The sequence below is a fragment of the Enhydra lutris genome, unplaced genomic scaffold (genome assembly GCF_002288905.1).
Source record: "Enhydra lutris kenyoni isolate GAN:26980312 unplaced genomic scaffold, ASM228890v2 scaffoldscaffold28, whole genome shotgun sequence".
Lineage (NCBI taxonomy): Eukaryota > Metazoa > Chordata > Mammalia > Carnivora > Mustelidae > Enhydra > Enhydra lutris.
This window is the reverse complement of record NW_019154112.1, coordinates 24,978,421-24,996,458: the sequence shown is the minus strand read 5'-3', so window position 1 is coordinate 24,996,458 and position 18,038 is coordinate 24,978,421. Positions and strand designations below refer to the sequence as shown.

The window sequence follows — 18,038 nt, the reverse complement described above, 5'->3', positions numbered from 1 at the left end:
GTATATTAGCAGGATGCAAAAGTCCTCTACCACTGGGGGCAAGCATATGTGTGGCACAATCTCAGACTCCAGTGTTCACCCTCTTGCACAAAGCCACCCATTTGGGTAGTACTTGAACTTGATCTGAGTTTGGAAAGTATCAAAATAAAAACCAAAACAATTAAAATGCTCAGGGCTGAAGGCGGGAGGCTGGAAGGAATGATAATTATAACAATAAAAACAGCAAACACAGATTGAATTTATTAGACACTGGGCCCTGCACTAAGACCTTGACTTCTATAACCCTATTAAAACCACCTGAGGGATCTGTCTTCCCATCTGTCCACCCTCTTTACAGATGGGAAAACTGAGGCTCGCCGAGGCCAGGAGGCACAAACCCAAGGACAAAATGCTGAAAGGGGAGGAGCCAGGATTTCAGAGCTCTCTTTTCAGGCATTAGGAGTCTGTGCTCTAAGGAACAATCTAGAACAATATAAATACTTGTCTCAATAGTGGTAAAGTTTCCAGAAAGCTGAAATTATGAGAAAAATACAGCCCCAGAAACGGAAAGATCTCAAATTTGACTGAATTGCCAATCACAGGTTATACCCCATTTTCTCCCCTCATGAGAGAGAAGTTCTTTTTCTTCAGACCTTTTTTCCTGCAGATGGGGACTTTTGGTGTCTCTGATTCTGTGGAAGAGCCTCTGGTCCCCAAATCAGAGGGGAAAGAAAGAAAAGAAAAACTGTTTTTGTTTTGTTTTTTAAAGATTTTATTTATTTATTTGACAGACAGAGATCACAAGTAGGCAGAGAGGCAGGCAGAGAGGGAGAAGCAAGCTTCCTGCTGAGCAGAGAGCCCGATGCGGGGCTCAATCCCAGGACCCTGAGATCATGACCTGAGCCGAAGGCAGAGGCTTAACCCACTGAGCCACCCAGGTGCCCCAGAAAAACTGTTTTGTTTTGTTTTTTTTTTTACCAGTTGAGGACAGTAGATTTTGGAGTCAGCAATACAAATTCAAGTCCCACTTTCACCTTTACTGTGTGCTCAGATACAGATACAGATACGGTCCCTCATCCATAAAAGGGAGATTTTTCAAGGGTCATTATAACGAGGGAGCTAATTAAGTGAAGACTCACTCAGTGCCTGATAAAAAAAAAAAAAAAGGTATTTGGTTTCATTGCTTACTCCTTGTTTTTCTCATATTTCTTAAACAAACAAACAAAAAAAAAACACAGAAAAGATAGATCTCACAAGACTCAATTGTTACACTACCATTTATGGCAAAAATTAAAAAAAAAAAAAAACAGTGAAAGCAAAATCAACTCTCTTGGTTCTACACCTTAACTGGAATGTGGGCTTCACAATATACGTATTTCAATGAACTACATGCATTCAAGATCAATGCATTTTATTATACATCATTTATACCTCAATTTTTATAGAGATAAATGCTTGACAAGATAAACTTTTACATTTTAAATTTAGTACCTCAAACATATTCATTCTACGAGCTAGCCGAAGTACACAACAGGTAATTTATATCACCAAACTAGAAACTAGTAAAAGCCCCAAAATCCACACTATATATTTTTCATCTAGCCCTAAAATTTTATTCCTCCACCTTGCTCCTACTTTAATCAATCGTATGGAAATGTCCAAGAACCACTGTTTCACTGCCTTATAATGCAGATGCCACATTACAGTTTTCTATGCAGGCCCTTGGCCATATTATAGGTGACCATCATCACGACCACGACCACATTAATAGAAGAAATGTCAGAGTTGAACAGGGCCTTAATGCTTTTGGAAGGCTTTCACTTCTGTAGACACTCATTTAAGTCCCCAAAACTTTGCAGGAAGATATTATGAAGCAGTTCTGTGATTGTATACATAAGGGGAGGGTAATTAGGGCTCTAAGAAACTAAGTCATTGAGTTGGGGCCCCTTAGTAAGGTGGTGTTGGCAGGGGCTAGAATCCAAGCCTCCCACAATCAAGGCTCCTGCTCTTCCCTTACTCTGATGCCTCTGGCAGAGGAAGGGATGGCAAAACCAAAGGGAAGCCCTCCAACTTGTGCAAATTAAAGATAAGCCTGCGCAGCATGGGCTGGTGAGAACCAAGGATGTAGGCTAGGGGGGCTCACATCAATAAACTCTTCTGGTCTTAGAAAAGGAGAGAACTCTGCCTCAGATATATTTCTCTACTCTTTCCAGAGTTGTTTCTGGAGACCCATAATTTTATATCTGACATAACTGCAATCCTCTGAGAACATAGAGCCACTCCAGCCTTAAGACCTCTTGCCCAAGAATCAACATTTTACCTTCTACAAACACTCTGGGGTTGGGGGTGGGGGTGGGGGTGGGAGGGGGAGGGACCTGGATTTTTCCAGGTCAAATTAAAAAAACATACACACTAATTAAAGCCATATTCTTTTAGACAAAAATACTCAGTTCTTCCTTTTCTTTTTCCCTACAAAGTTTGTTTCAAGGCTAAAGGGGGTCAATTAAAGTTTCTATTATCATGAAATAGAATTCTGTTGATGCAGCGAAAGCAATTTTGTTCCTGCTTCTCCAAAAGGGTGCATAGGTGCTTGTGGAAAAAAAAAAAAAAAAAAACTATGCGGGGCGCCTGGGTGGCTCAGTCAGCTCAGCGGCTGCCTTTGGCTCAGATCATGATCCCAGGGTCCTGGGATAGAGCCCCGCATAGGGCTCCCTGCTGAATGGAAAGACTGCTTCTCCCTCTCCCTCTGCCTGCTGCTCTGCCTCCTTGTACTCTCTATCTCTCTGCCAAATAAATAAATAAATAAATAAACAAATCTTTTAAAAAAAGAAAGAAAAACAACTATGCATGTGGGCACACCTGCAGTTATGCGTGTGTGCATGACGGGGAAGACAGGAGAGTTATTACACAATTGAATTCCCATATCCACCACAGATACATTAACAGTAACATTATAAAGGCATATTTTTCTATTATCTACAAGAATTTCATTTTATTAATTTTGGATCTTTCACTCTTGAATTATCATTATTTTACAGACAAAGTGCCAGGCTAATTAATGTCTTTAATTTCACCTCTCCGAGAAATTAAGAAAAAAAAAAAGACTTAACAATCTCAATTAGTCCACTTAAAAAGTTCAAGAGGAAAACAAAGACTCTGTAGCTACATCACTAAATTCCCCAGAACAGCTCAGGGTTTGTCTTAATTTGAAAGAAAAGGGGGGAGAGAGGGAAGAGTGAAGAAGGAAAAGAGAGAGAGGAAGGAAGGAAGGAAGGAAGGAAGGAAGGAAGGAAGGAAGGGAGGGAGGGAGGGAGGGGAAGGGAGGAAGGAAAGAAAGAAGGGAAGAAAGAGAAAGGGGAAACAGCCATTTTACTTATCCCATCCATGCACCTAGCGCTCGCTTTTATTGTTATTTATTTATTTCCTCCCCTTTTGAGCTAGATCCTTTTTTCTCATTTAGTCCGACAGAGATTGTCCTCCTGGAGTGACCTTTTATTCTTTCCTTTTCCTTCACCCCTCCGGGCTATTGCCCTCATGCCAGTAACTAGATAACACATTCTATCAAAGATTTTTTTTAAAAAATCATTGGGAAGGCACTAGGGCTGATAGTGGCATCAATCGTAGCCTGACACGGGCTGGGGTCAACCATTTATCTCTTCACATAGCCTGTGGTTACTTTGGCAGCCATCTTGAGTTGCTACATCTTAACAACCTTGTGCAGATGTTGCCTCTCCCAGCACTGATAATATCTGCTCCCTAGTCCTTTTCTTTCCTTGTTTGGCATATTTCTTTGTTTTATTCCTGTGGACATCCATTCATACAAAACCAGGGTAGGAAGTCCCTCCCTTCTTCCAGAGCCTTTCCACATTCCAGGGCCAGGGCTGCAAAAAGCATCTTGCTTTTTTGTGCCAAAATTTCCAAAACAAAATTGAAACACTTTTGTCCCTTAGTAAATACAGTCATGTCCTTGAACTTAAACTGTATTCATGTAGCATTGTTCTAATTTTATGAGACATGAGGCTTTATTGATTTCTTTTGATTAACTCAAATTTATTTTCCAGACTGCTCCATCCTTTCCCCATCTCATTCTCTCCACACCCCGACATAGCATTTGCTATCATTTTTAGTAACTTATATGGCAGGCAGCATCACGGTTAAGAGAAAGCGTAACACTAGGCAGACTGTATTTCACAATCCCTGCTCCGACATTATTAGCCACGTGGCCTTGGGCAAGTCTCTCAGTCTTCAGAAGCATCCATTTCCTTATCTGTAAAATGGAGCTAATAATATATACTCCATAGTGCTGTGAAAATAATGTATTCAAAATAGTTATACGCCATGTGTCAGCTACATATAAAAGCTTAATATACCTGAGTTACTATTTATTCCCTGAAAGTTACTGAATAGTCAGTCAGTTGCTCAGGCAATAGAATTTAATGGGGGACCAAGGAGGCCCCACACCATATGCAAAAATGATCCTCACTGCCTATTTTGCTGCCATTATACCTTCATGTATTTGGGTCTCCAAGAATTCTGTATTAAAATGCAAATACACCTGGAGAATTTTAGACCTCAGCCTTAAAGAGGAGTTGAAGTTGAATAGGAATGAAAGAAACAAAAGAAAGAAAAAATAAAAGGGGCTCAAAGCAAAATTTTACATATATATATGAACAATTTTAATCTAAACCCCAGATGCCTCGTTGGTCCTATAAATGCTGATAAATGTGAAATACAGTCATCTTTTCACTCTGTCTATATTCTGTATAAAATAAGAAACTATGAGAGAGTTCCGGATTAAAAATTGCCTTTATCCTTAAAATTACTATTAGCAGATTCCCTTTTCAAAGGTAACCCATATAAAAGAGTTTTCAATTACAAGTTTAAAAAGCAAAAATAAATAAGGTGATAGCTGTTGAAGGTGGGTAATGAGTGCATGGGATTCGTCATGCTATTCTCTCTACTTTCATATTGCGTTGAACCTTGAACAACATAGGTTCACTTATAGGCGGATTTTTTTTATAGTACAGCATGTAAATGGATTTCCTCTTCCCTATGATTTTTTTTTTTAAAGAATGTATTTACTTACTTGAGAGAAAGCAAGTGAGAGAGAAAGAGAGCAAATGCAGGGGGTTGTAGAGGGAGAGGGAGAAGCAGACTCCCCCTGAGTAGGGAGCCCAACATGAGACTCAATCCCAGGATCCCAGGATCTTGACCTGAGCCAAAGATGCCTAACCAACTGAGCCACCCAGGTACCCCTCTAGCTTCCTTTATTGTACTAATACAGTATGTGACACATATAACTTACAAAATATGTGTTAATCAACTGTGTTATTGGTAAGGTTTCTAGTCGATGGGAGGCTGTTAGTAGTTAAATTTTGGGAAGTCAAAGTTATACACAGATTTTTGACTCTACAGGGGGCCAGTTGTTCAAGAGCCAAATGTATTTTAAATTGTTTGTGAAGGGGCGCCTGGGTGGCTCAGTGGGTTAAGCCGCTGCCTTCGGCTCGGGTCGTGGTCTCAGAGTCCTGGGATCGAGCCCCGCATCGGGCTCCTTGCTCAGTGGGGAGCCTGCTTCTCTCTCTGCCTCTGCCTGCCTCTCTGCCTGCTTGTGCTCTCTCTCTCTCTCTCTCTCTCTCTGTCAAATAAATAAATAAATAAAATCTTTAAATAAATAAATAAATAAATAAATTGTTTGTGAAAAAGTTAGAGATAAATTAGGCCCTAATAAGTATATTACCTTAAATAGACCAATTGTACTGTTCTTCCAGTTTTACCATAGAAGACATTCCAGTAAAGAATAGGGTCAATTTCCCACGATTCTGAAAGGGATGGTTTCTTAAGATGGAACGCAGAAGTCTTCAAAATTGTCTTAATGATGGATTTTCTGGGTAGATATATAGTTATAGACATAAATACATCACCATGCATTACCAACATAACTTACGACTGTTCCAAATTTACTCATCTGACATACAGAGAATATCTTTTAATTACTTCACCAAATTATCATACTTCTACACTCAATGTCTGTAGACATTAAAATCAGGAGTTGCTGTCTTTCAATTCTCCACCTTGAAAGTTACAAGGTGAAGGTGCCAAGAAATCGTAAAATGGCTCTTGACATCACTGGTCAACATTCCTTGGCCAGAATCAAAGCAACTGGACACTGAAATGATGAAGGGTAATTTTTGTCTCTTTCTATTATCTCTTTCTAAATTTTCTACTCCAAGCATGTGACATTTTTGTAATAACATGAAAAAGTTGTTTTCTCTTGTTTTACATACTAAAGTACTTAAGTGATATTGTGGAAAAACCAAAATGATAGGAAGAGTGAGGCTGGAATTCTGGGGCAACATAAAATTGGCAAGTGCCAATTTATGAAACTTCTGTGTCTCCCATACCAGCCCCCCTCCTCCTTACTTTACAAGATGTACTGCCCCACTCCCCAGAAAATGTAAAAAGGAAGATTAAACTGAATATCCTGGAACTACAGATCTGTTCTCCCACTACTTCACTAAAATAGCACAGCGAAGAAAACTATGAGGTTCTCTCTATACTGCGAAGTGAGTAATTTCTACTAAATACTACATTATCAAGACGTAGCAAAAGAGTTGAGAAAGATACCATGAAAAAATCAACTATGTCAAGCATATCTCCACCTCTGCAACCCATAGGAAAACCCAGGTAGCAAATCGTAAGACTATTATAGTCCTAGAGGCCAAATGCCTTCCTTTGACATGGGAGGGGCCTTCTGAGTAAAATCACCCTTTGTATAACATTTCTTTGGTAATAGTAGGACTCTTTGGTGTTTCCCAATGTCTACAGTCTCAAGACAATCTCTGAAAGTTTGCAATGGAAGTTTTGAGAATTTCAATCTAGTGACCATCGACCTTAATTATGTTCATGCATGTATTCATTCAGTAACACTCTTGCAGTCATCACAAAGATAAAAATACTAGGCCTTACATCGCACACTACCCCAACAAGATATATGCGTAAAAAAACACACACACAGGCACTTTCACTCAACTCACTGTCAGAGCAAAAGGGTAAGGGAAGCAGGAAATCTCATTGGAAGGACCTGGAACAGAAGTGGGAGGCTAATAAGAAGGCAGAAGCTGTGGTTGGTGAAATGGGCAGAATTATACCCACGCTCATAGCTGAAGTTGAAGCTCAGGAGGTAAATTTTAATATACTTCTACTTTCTCCACTACCCTGAGATCTACTTCCACAAATCGATATTATAATTTCACATATTTATTTTGGGAAATGTTGACAAAAGAGAACAGATTTTCTTTTCTTTTTTTGAAATATTTTTTCAAAAGAAAATTAACAGTAATAGTATGGGCTCTAGAGTTCTTTTATCTTTGAGTCCCTGCTCTGTCACTTACCTATGCTTCAGGTCCTAAAATCAGCCACCAACCTTTCTGGGCAGTTACTAACCTGTGAATTGGAGATGGTAACAGCAATCACTTCAAAGCTTCATGTTGAGGATTAAGCGGGTAATTGGAATCAAGGGTTTCACTCAGTTCCTGACAAGATGTAAGTACTTGGTGAATATTATCACTTTCTGTTAGTAGAGGTAGTGTTTCTTTACAATAAAATACAGAATATACCTCTCTACATGGCATCAGGCCCAACACTGAAGTGCCTTCTCATGTTTTTTCTCCCACTTTCTCCAATCTTTTACCAAAACCATAATTAGATGTTTGGCTGTTTCATTTCAATATGTGGAAGCTATTGGTTTATCCAGGGGAAGTGATGAATTCTGGGAGAAGAGATTCTGCAAAGGATGAAGAATTACCCTCTGATGGAGTGGTCCTGGATTAGACAGGGTCCAGCGTGAAGATGAATTTGAATGCCAGAATGGTTTTCCAAGAGAGCTCCCACAATCTCCTTTTCAGAGAAGCTCCCAGCCCAGGAAAGTTTTAGGACAATCTGACAGAGACGAGGAGCTGGGAACTGTTCCCCCATATGTTTTCAAGGCCCCCACAGGCATGGGTCTTGAAGGCTTCCATCAGCATGAGACCAGAGGACCTGAACTGTACCCCAAATTGCATGCCGCCTGGCAGGGTGAGGCTTTTTTCCAGGAGCAGTGCATCGTTAGCATATGAGAGACATTAATAAATTCCTCTCGCAAATGTGAACAAAAAGAGAACCAGCTTGTCCTCTCGCTGCACCGTTCCAGCTCTGGGTTAAGAAGGTACAACTTTCAGTGCTGCTGGTACAAGGGTCCCAGTACAAACCGCCAGTCCCTGCCCCCATTAAAATTTGAAACCAGATTCGACCCATCACGGAGTGGCACCAGAGGATTGCAATTTCATCCAGCATGATTTTTATTAGCCTTGCAATTTCTTAATGGGCTCCCCTGAGGGCTGGCTGGTAGAATCCTGCACTACCAGTCCGAGGTTGCTACAGGCAGCTTAATAAACACGGCATCTGCCCCGTGACAATTGTCATAACATCCGACCAGGGTGCAGAAGGCAGAGCTAAAGGTTAACAAAACCACCGCTCAGGTGGCAGGGAGGTGAATGGGGAAAATATTGGAAACCGTAATCTGAAGGGGAAAAAAAGGCTGCTTGCCCGATTTGCAGTTCTTCCCGCCTGGCCGGAGTTCCCGGGAGCTGAGCAGGCAGCCCACCGCCTCCTGCAATCAGCGTGTTTCACACATCTCATCAGTGTCACCACTCCTGACATCTCATTATGCACCAGAGGTGGAAGTGGACAGGTAGGGAACACCCGAACTTTTCCTTTTCTTATTATTTCTGCGGCACACCATGAAGCTGGGAGTTAATTAAGTCCTGTGGGACCGGCAATCAGTGTCTTTTTTGCTAGGTTAAATTACATTATATATAGATGCAAAAGAGAGAAGAAGAAGAAAAATAATCCCTCAGCTCTTTCGTGGTTAATAGAGTACGTTAGAAATAGGATGGTTCCAAACTGGAAGCTGAAGTTGATAGGGCCGTAGCATACAGACTTGCTAATGAAGTCACGTGGCAAATCCACCTGGGATCTTCTCCGTCAGAAGATCTCAAAGCACTTTAAAAGAACTTTTTGCCTCAACTATGAGACGAAGTTGATTGGGGGATGATGGTAAGTCCTACATTATAGGTAGGAAAATTCACTCAACCAGAGTAGAAGATACTAATTCCTTTGGATCTGTAAAATCCTAGAAACCTGTGGTTAACCCACAATCAGAGAACGTGACAATGGAATGTAAAAAGGGAATGTAAATTCCCTTACAATGATGGAATTTGAAATTCCCACAGGAAGCCAAAAGGGGTTGCACGGAAAAAAATAGGTAAAATCCTCATGACCAAAGAAGTCTGGGGAAGGTGAATTGGACAGAGTAAAACTGCGTCCCTTTCTGCAGGACTCCCCACACCTCTAACATGTCACTGAGCGTCACGACTCCCAGAGTAGAGTGGTGTCTGCAGTGTTTCCCTTACTTACTTGACCAAGACCTTTTTCTCCAATGGGACATTCTTCGTGGCTGATTGTCCATGGAACTCACATTGGAAAATGCTGATTCCATCCCATTCCTCATTACAGATGAGGAAACTGAGTTTTTCCTTAGGACTTGCCTATAATTTCACAGGTAGATATTACCCACATGTGAAAGGCAGAACCAGACCAGAGACTCTCAGACCACTATAGCATTCTCTGTAACTTACCAAGAATCCAGAATACCGAGGAGAGTCCCTAAGCTTCCTCTCATTCCATACGTCATTCAGTATTTCTCTGTTCTTCCTTCAGAATACCCATCCTCAACCCTCTCAGCTGCAGCCTTAAGACGCCTCATTTCCTTACACACTCGCCTCAGGACTGACCTTTGTCTAACTGTATCTGAGCCCCAAGAGAACAACAGTTACCCATGTCGGAACTAACCTGGCATCAGGCCACACTTGAGCTAGACCAGCATTCTGACTCTGATACAAGCTCTAAGGGATATTTTATGAGACAAAGTGGTAGCTATGAAATTTATAAAGCCTCAAATAGCTCTACTGTTCCTCCTGGAGGGAATCCACACTCCTTAGCTCGACATCAAGACCATTCATGTTTCCCAACCTTTGTTTCCAGTCACTCCCTTTCCCATTACTTCCTTTCAAACCTTACATTCCAGTCGAATATAATTACTTCTATATAAACCATGTGTTCCCACTTCTGGGACTCCGTAACAGTATACTAGTTTTCACTAGTATACACCTTTGCTCCTTATCTCCTCTTATACTTGTAAAACCCTCATAAACGTCAGCCTAGATATAATGCCACACCTTCCAGGGAATTTCTAGGTGATGATTTTTCCATCCAGATGATCTCTTGGCCTTCCACAGTACAACACAAATACCTTTATTATCACATTCATGACACTTAGCTCGTAGTCCAGTTATTGGGGTCTTATACCTCTCCCATCAAACAGTACCCCACAAGGTAGGGGTTGTATCTTACTTATCTGCAGAGTTAACACAACCCTTCCAAAGTTGAACACAGAATTTCATCCAAGCCCTTCATTGTTCCACAGTCTCCTGTCATGTCTCACAGTAACCCATATGGGGACTAATACTTCGACTGGAACCTTGGGAGTGAGCTGTCAACACCATGTGAAGAGGATTAAAGGTCAATAATTGCACTGTCTTGGTGCAGGAGTACCTTGCCCTCCCTGCCGGTCATATTCTTCCATTCATTCAATGTCTGAGTAGAATCATCAGGTAGTGTCCTTCAAACTCGTATTATTCAGTGCCAGCCAGGAACAGAAGAAAATATATGGGCTTCTGCTTGGCTATACTTTCCCCCCTGGGAAGAGAAAGAAGTTGAACGGCAGTGCTTTTAGGTGACTGGTACTGGAGTCATGGTCCTTGCTTTGACATTCATTCATGGAGGGGCTTTAGTCAGTTGCCTCTGTCAACTTCACTCCACGTAAATAGATATTCGTCGCGCAGGGACACTGAGAGCTTTAGTTAATCAGTATTTGTAAAGTGTCCGGGAGGACCCATTATGAGAAACAAACACTATAACAGACCATTTCTTTCCCTAGATGGCTCTTTTCTCTATTTTTAGAGGAGGCCCGTCTCACATAGTACTGAATGATGAGCCACCCCCTTTGGGAGCTGGTACATCATAAAAACAATTACTGTCATTTTGGATCAGGAAGGTTGCGCATCAGCAAAATCATAACTGATTTTGAGCACCTGCACGCTACTGAAGGTATATGTGTTTTATGTGCTCATTATGCTTTTTTTTTGTTTGCTTATTTATTTGTTTGTTTCTTGAAAACAGACACTTTATTGAATTCTAAGGGAGATTTACCGACTTTATGTGTCCTTCTCAATTAGCCAATTTTAATAGGTAGCTCTTGCCAAATATTTTTTATTTGAAGTCAATTAATTAACATAGAGTGTATTAGTTTCAGAGGTAGAGCTCAGTAACTCATCAGTTGCAGAGAACACCCAGGGCTCATTCTATCACGTGCCCTCCTTAATGCCCACCACCTAGGTCCTCCACTCTCCCACCTACTTCCCCTCCAGCAACCCACAGTTTGTTTCCTAGACTTAAGAGTCTCTTGGGGTTTTTTTCCCTCTCTGATTTTGTCATTTTATTTTTCCCTCCTTTCCCCTATGTTCATCTGTTTTGTTTCTTAAACTCCACATAGGAGTGAAATCATATGATATTCATATTTCTCTGGCTGACTTATTTCGCTTAGCATAATACCCTCTAGAGCCAATTCTCTTATACAGAAGTGCTTTGTTTTCACATCTGTCAAAATGCCATTCAATGGCAAAGTATTAAGTTATCAAAAAAGATCAGTGAGGAGGACCAGAGAAAGAGACCTTAGTTTAAAGCCAGTAAGAGAAAAGTGAGGCCACTGTAGGCAAGCATTGACTGATCCCCCCAATTTCCATTCTCTAGCTTCCCTTCAACAACAACCCCAAGATTTTCCTTCTAGGCCTCACTGCTGTCATATTCTTAGCGAGGTGTTGGGGTGGGATTAGGTCTATTTTAAGGTCCACAGTGGATACTGATTCGCCAAAACCACCACCAAATTCTATCTCCCTGAGCACAAGGCAGTGTGGTCAAGTAACTCAATTGGGACCAATGAGTCATGAAGAGACATTTGTTGGCATGTTCTGGGGAAGCAGCTTCCTCCTTCTCAGACTGTACCCATAAAAGACCCTTTCATTCCCATGCATTGTGAAGACAGATGAGAGCAAGTAGCTTGGGAGTTGCTGGGCACCAAGGAGCCATCTTGTGGGCACAGAGGAGGCAGCCTTAGGTTGAGTCTGACTCTCTGGTAGGTAGGACCATCCCATTAGTGGGCATTAGGCTGCTGGATCAAGCCATACATGATTCCTGAGATTTCCCATTCTGTGAGCCATTCTGGGAGTTTCTTTATCATTTAAGTCCATTTGAGTTGTGTTACTTCCCTTTGTGATTGAAGTCCTTAATTCAAATTTTCTTTAAAAAAAAAAGTAAAATTTAAAGAGACAAATAAAAGAACATGAGTTATGGAACCAGGAAAGACTCTGAATAGCCAAAGGAATGTTGAAAAAGAAAACCAAAGCTGGAGGCATCACAATTCCAGACTTGAAGCTGTATTACAGAGCTGTAGTCAAGACAATATGGTACTGGCACAAAAACAGACACATAGATCAATGGAACAGAATAGAGAACCCAGAAATGGACACTCAACTCTATGGTCAACTAATCTTTGAAAATGCAAAAAAGGAATCCAGTGGAAAAAGGACAATCTCTTAAGAAAATGGTTTGGAGAAAATTAGACAGCCACATGCAGAAGAGTGAAACTGGACCACTTTCTTACACCATACACAAAATAAATTCAAAATGAATGAAAAACCTAAATGTAAGACAGGAATCCATCAAAACACAGGCAGCAACCTCTCTGACCTCAGCCGCAGCAACTTCTTGCTTGACACATCTCCGGAGGCAAAGGAAACAAAAGCAAAAATGAACTATTGGGACTTCATCAGGATAAAAAGCTTTTGCACAGCAAAGGAAACAATCATCAAAACTAAAAGGCAACCTAGAGAACGGGAGAAGATATTCACAAATGATATATCAGATAAAGGGTCAGCATCCAAAATCTATAAAGAACTTATCAAATTCAACACCCCCCAAAAAAACAAAAAATCCAGTCAAGATATGGGCAGAAGACATGAGTTTCTTTATCATTTTGGACATTTCTCCAAAGAAAACATACAAAAGGCTAGCAGACACATGAAAAAATGTTCAACAGTACTTGGCATCAGGGAAATACAAATCAAAACCACAATGAGATACCACCTCACACCAGTCAGAATGGCTAAAATTACCAATTCAGGAAACAACAGATGTTGGCGAGGATGAAGAGAAAAAGAAACCCTCCTACTCTATTGGTGGGAATGCAAGCTGGTGCAGCCACTCTGGAAAATGGAATGGAGGCTCCTCAAAAAGTTAAAAATAGAACTACCCTATGACCCAGCAATTGCACTACTGGGCATTTATCTAAAGGAAACAAACAGTGATTCAAAGGGGTAGGTGCACCCCGAAGTTTATAGCAGCAATGTCCACAATAGCCAAAATATGGAAAGAGCCCAGATAACCATCAACAGATAAATAGCTAAAGATGTGGTACATATATACAGCCATATCTCCCCACAAACTCCCCAAGTTTGCAAAAACATTATCCAAGAAAGTGATTCATTTCCCAGCATGAGAATATCCCATGGATCTTCAGAGAATAGGAACCATGAATAAGGATGTAAGCACACCACCAGTGAAAGGGGAGATAAATGGAAAACAAGAATATAGAAAGAAGCTGGTTGTACCCCTCTAAATCCTGTCAGTCCATCATACCTGTCATCTCATAGTCAGCTTGTCACACCTGCCACTAACATGAACCAGGTCTGATTCCATGTGGTCAGAGAGAATTAAAGACACTTTGTGGGGGGCACCTAGGTGGCTCGGTGGGTTGGGCCGCTGCCTTCGGCTCGGGTCATGATCTCGGGGTCCTGGGATCGAGTCCCACATCGGGCTCTCTGCTTGGCGGGGAGCCTGCTTCCTCCTCTCTCTCTCTCTCTGCCTGCCTCTCCGTCTACTTGTGATCTCTCTCTGTCAAATAAATAGATAAAATCTTTAAAAAAAAAAAAAAGACACTTTGTGGAAGACAGTGGTTAAGTCACAAGGCTAAAGAAAAAAGACATTGTGATTAGTCAGTATCTAGGGCTGGCTGAATTATATGCAGTAACAAATGGTCTCAAATCCCACTGGACACAAAACAATAAATGTTTATTTCTTGCTCAATGTCTGCTATAAATGTTGGCAACTCTCTGGGGTAAAACAACTGTCCTCTACACCTTGTCCAGCCCATGCTCTGAGCCATTTGGTCATAATGGCAAAAGAAAAGAGAGGGCTGGAAAGTCAAGCTCTAGACATGGAATGCCTCCATCCACATTCTAAGCAACTTACATAGCCCATCAGACCTTAAAAGGGTGGGAAAGTGCAAAGCTTCCTTGTGCTCAAAATAGTTGAGAACTGGATATTAGAGATGGCTATCGCAGAGGAGACTAAATGCAGAACTGTGCTACATTCTCTTGATTAAAACAGAGAGACAGTTCTGGAAAATCACTTAAATATCCATTAATTGTAGGAGGTTCCTAGCACTTAACTGGAAGTAAGGAAATACTTAACACTGATTCCTTCTGAGTTATATCTGCATCTCCCATCAAAAAGAAAACCTGGAGAAATCAGTACAGTGATTATCATATCCTAGAAAGGCCAGAAGTTCTTTTTGGCAAATCAATAGAATTAAGACATGCCTTTCCTAGCTTTTCATTTTTTATGGTTTTTAATGTATAAGCTCCTATGAGCAACTTATTCCTTCATTAAATGGCTGCATCTACACAATTCCTTCCTTCCTCCTTTGGAAAGGACACATTTCCCTCATTTAAGTAAATCTGAGGTGATCTCCTGGTGTACATTTTATGGAAAAGCTTCCCTCATGTACATATTCTTCCCTTGACTTGCATTTATGATGGTTCCATAGAGAAGAGGAGCCAGAGAGAGAACTTGGACCATTGTTGGGGTCAGATACTTCACCATGCCCCAGCAGTAGCCTGCCGTCAGCAAACTTCAGCCAACAACAAAGGGCCAAGAGAGATCCTAACTGCCCTACCAGGGGCCAAAGCAATCCATGAAGACAGCAGGACAACAGTAACTGAAGGAACTATTTAGTGGAGTAGGGCATATGTCCCCTCCAGTGATCTGCCCAATGACATTAGTTCAATCCCCTCAAAGCTGAAATGAACCAGTAGGAAAAGAAGCAGAAAATCCAAATTTATGCAGGAAAACCTATGTCTGAGACAACCATTTCATAGACCCCAAACAAGTTAACATCAATCAACTCCTACGAATGACAATGCCATAAAGAAGATCTCCAGCTCTATAACAGTTTTCATCAAAAAGCAGATCAGTATGCTCTTAATTCTACCCAACACCCCTGCTGATCTCCTTCTGGTCCCCCTTCTCCCCACCTCTAAAGCAAGCCCCTGAGAGACGGGAGTTCCTTCTCTCTGAGCCGGATGTTCAGTTGCTGAAGTCAGCTTCCATGACACATTCAATGTTTGAACAACCACATTCTTCCTCATCCAAAATGAGATGTCTTTTCTATCACTTTCACCCAAATTTCATCACCCTCAGGGTTCCAGCTCATACTCTAGCTAGCTAGACAAGCTCTCCACATGCCTCTCCTAGAGATGTGCATTTTAGAGGCTGTACTGTGTGGCTCTTCAAAGAAGGAGAAGACCTCACATTCATGGCAGTGACAGCAACAACCTTGAAAAAGAACTTAAATGACTGAGCAAAAAAAAAAAAAATTTTTTTTTTTTTTTTGGGCAAACAAGATTTCTATGAGGATATCACTGAGTAGAAAGGCCCAGTTTTCCAAATTAACTGAGTTGACAGTTGTATTTCAAGACTGGAATGATTATTTGCTGTTTCAAATAGAAATGCTAATATATTCGCTATATAGATTAGACTCAAAACTGATAACCTTTCATAGCTTTTAGCAAAATTTTTTTTAAAATGTTTACCATGCCTAGTAAGAAGCCATATATCCAAACACTTGTGAAACTCATATTGTTACTTCCATCAACACAAACATCACTACATCGTTTACCACACCACACACACACATGCCCCTAATCTATATCTAATTTCTTAAATCCATTCAACTGCTATCTGAAACCCTTCATACCTGGGAATGGAGCCTATTGATAGTTGGGTGCCCTCTTTCTTCCTCATTGTGTTCAGGAAGATGGTGATTCACTACAATGTCTCCAGGAAATGAACTAATAAACTTCTGAAAAAGCAAGCTTTTCTCTCAGATGAAGGATTCAGGATACTGATAACATAACATATTCATATATCACAGTTCTCATACTTCATTGCTAAGGGCTTCCATATAATTCACCTGGGCCACAGATAGGGAAACTAAAACACAAGACTAGAAAACTAAGTTGTCCCTGGTCACCAATGCGTCGGCAAACTAACTTGAACATTTCTGGTTCTTCATTCAACAAGCCCCAATACCCCTGCAGAATCTAAAGAACCCTAATACGGGGTCATCCTACCACCCAAAACAATTTCTTAGCACCTATGCTATCTGCAGGCTAGCTAAAGCCTCATATTTGGAAAGGCTCAGAAGAAATCTGATCACCGCATTCCCATAATCAGACCCAAAATGAGCCCATGTATTTTTGCACGAATATTAGTTTCCCTGAGAAAATTCCGCACAGTATTTATTTAGACCAGAACGATTTCCATTTACGAAGCTGTACTTCAGAAGGAAATAATCATGTCATGTCCCTATGGGACTGCCCTCTGCCTGTCATTAATAGAGTCATTTTCACAGGGCTAATAAAGCTCACTGTTTTCCAATGAGAACAGAAACTATTATTTTAAGATAAAAGTTAAGAACAAATTTACCTAAGATGATTCAAACTCCTGTACGGTAGTATAATAATTACTCAGTGATATTATAATACCTAAGAATGATAAGGACTTTTTTTGGCCAAAATATGATAGAGTCTTTGAAACGATAACCTCATTTGTTGTTAAAATACCTTGCTAGGAAAGGAACAGACAGATGTCATGAACTCATTTAATACAAAGAGTCCTTGAGAAACAGAGAGGGACAATTAACTCGTTCAGATGAATTTAAGCCTGCATTCAGGCTAAACGTTGCCTGAATTCCCTCTTCTTAAAGAAAAAGCAAGAGAAAGAAGCCTTCAAAATCTCGGGCTCAAAAAAAGTGGCTAGGCCTCTTTTTCACAGCCAGTTCTGGTTATGACAACACCACAATAAACAATGCCACAAATTATAACAGCTTCCCCAATTCATCACAGTTTGCAGAACACCTTGCAGAGGCAGTAATAGCCAACACATTGCAGTGGCTTCCTATGAATGAGACGCTGCACTCAGTGCTCTACACGTATGAGGCAGAACTTAACAGACTGAAATTAAGAAAGTTTGTTCAATGTTCTATAATAAGTAAGTTGAAGGCTCAGCCTCAAGCCCAGTTTTTATTCAGAGCTCAAGATCATTTTGAATTCTTCATTTCCTCCTATTACTATCCTTTTATATGAATTGTCTTCCTCTCTCCACTACTAACCTTAATCAGGTAATACTAACCTTAATCAACTAAAAGGTTAAGTGACTTGCACACACTCTGAATCAGACAGGACCTCCCGAGAACTAAAAGCCAGGACACAGGAATCCTGTTCATCATGTATCTGTCTCTGCTATCTGCCTAATCATCCTAAGGAGGGAAATTCTCTTTCAGATATGAAACCATCTGCCTTCTCAACTCACACCACGAGCCCCCAACCACCTTCACAACAGGTAAATGGTATACCTTATGGGCCTCCCTTCACAAAGAAACTATAGGCACAAGGGATTCCATAAGTTTCCTCCATGTCAGAGAAAAATGGTTGAGTTCCTACATCTTCGATCTCTGGCCTAACAACCAGCTCAACCCTGCTTTCAGTGGGACCTACCTTCACAGC

General features: G+C 40.8%; 1 protein-coding gene across 1 annotated transcript in view; it reads right to left on the bottom strand.

Annotated features, from left to right (window-relative positions):
* Positions 1–18,038, bottom strand: part of LOC111152224 (PKHD1, fibrocystin/polyductin) — a 459,207-nt gene that overhangs the window by 347,380 nt on the left and 93,789 nt on the right. The gene's annotated exons all lie outside the window — the stretch shown is intronic.